Source organism: Carlito syrichta, unplaced genomic scaffold (assembly GCF_000164805.1).
Source record: "Carlito syrichta isolate Samal-C Ts95f unplaced genomic scaffold, Tarsius_syrichta-2.0.1 Scaffold308977, whole genome shotgun sequence".
Lineage (NCBI taxonomy): Eukaryota > Metazoa > Chordata > Mammalia > Primates > Tarsiidae > Carlito > Carlito syrichta.
Genome location: NW_007253073.1, coordinates 622,255 through 624,039, shown reverse-complemented (window position 1 = coordinate 624,039; position 1,785 = coordinate 622,255).

Sequence of the window (1,785 nt, the reverse complement as noted above, 5' to 3'; positions counted from 1 at the left end):
TGTCAGGTTTTTGGGTTTAGGGGAGTGTTGGAAATATGAACTCCCAAGGTCTACTTAATGAGACTCTTTGGAGACAGCAGTTTTTGGTTTTTTTTTTAAATACATCTATTTGTGTTTTTAAAAATCTTTTCAGACAGTTTTGTTGGGTTGGACAGTTAACTGACTTCTAGACTTCTTTCAAACTCTGAGATTTCATGGGAACATATAATATAATAGTATTCATCCTATATATCCCCATATGTATAAAGTATTTTCAAAACCAGTACAGACTTTTATTCTTTCTGAAACCCTGCAAAGTAGGTATTATTTTTCAGCCCATTTTGCAGAAGGTGGAAACTGAGTCTCCAAGTTAAAGTAGTTTGTCCAAGGTGGCTCAGCCAGTAAACAGCAGAGTCACTTAGGGCCTCCCTGAAACCCAAGTACTCTCACTTCAAGGCCTTACCTCACTACATACCAAATGATAAGATGCACCCAAACTGCAATGTAATGATTTTCTACATACTTTTGACAAATAATTTTGATAATTTTGCATTTTATTAAGAATGAATTATTCATTTCCTATTTACGGTTAAACTGTACTACATTTATCTATAACATAGATTCAGTTGCAGTTGGTGTGTTGACATAAGGTAAACACTTGAATCATGTAAACATTGATTAATGCTGACTTTACAGTCTCTTTCTTTTTCCTCTTCTTTTGCTTTTTTTTTTTTTTCGGAGTTGGAGTCTCACTCTGTTGTCCAGGCTGGAGTGCAGTGGCATGCACAGCCACCACAACTATGACCTGCTGGATTCAGGCGATCCTTCCACCCCAGCCTTCCAAGTAGCTGGAACTACAAGTGTGTACCACCACACCTGGCTAATTTTTTAATTTATTGTGGAGATGAGATCTTGCCAAGTTGCCCGGGCTGGTCTCAAACCCTTGGGCTCTGGCAATCCTCTTGCCTCAGCCTCTGGAATGACAGGCCTGAGCCACCACGCCTGGCCTTCTTGTTTTTCAAATTTTATAGCTACAATTTGGGGGACAGGGGGCCAGAATTCAAATATCTTTTTAGTCTTTTGAAGAACATGTATGTTTCGGGTTCTATGCTGGAAATGCTTGTTTTAGTTAGGGTAAGCCTAAGTTTCTGTGACAAACAGTCCCGGAAACAATTCGGTGGATTAAAGAGGACCGAAGTTTCTTCTTCCATAGAACGGTCGGAGGTTTGTGCTTCCAGGCAGCAGGCTGCTCTGCTTTATATCATTCTACACATCTAGAGTCTGCTGTTCCCAAGGCCATTGCCTTTGTCCATGGGAGCCACGGTTTCCTCTGTGCTCTGGCTTGTGGGCAGTGTAGAGTGCAGCAGACATGTTCGTGGTTACAGGCCTGCCCTGAAATGGACACACGTCCCTCTGCTCACAAGCCTTTGTCCAGCAATGATCCACACGTCCACAGCAAACATCAAGGAGAACTGGCCAGCCCACATCAACCCACACGCGAAGGGAGGGAGGAAGGACAGGTTGGGCCCAACCATGCAGAACAAGGTGGGGAGACCCTGGCAGTAATCCTAGCAAAAGCCAGAGCTGGCAGCAGCGGCAGTGGTGGGAGTCACCTGGATTCTGGATCTACTCGGAAGAAGTTTCTACTGGAGTGGATGGGGCTTCCAGAGCAAGGAGCCAAGGATGACCTCAAGGATTTTTGGCCTGAAAAGCTAGAAGAACGGGGTGGCCACTTAGAGGAGGAAGACTATGGAGATTATGGAGAAAATATGGAGATTATTATTAAGACTAGAGGAGATTATGGAG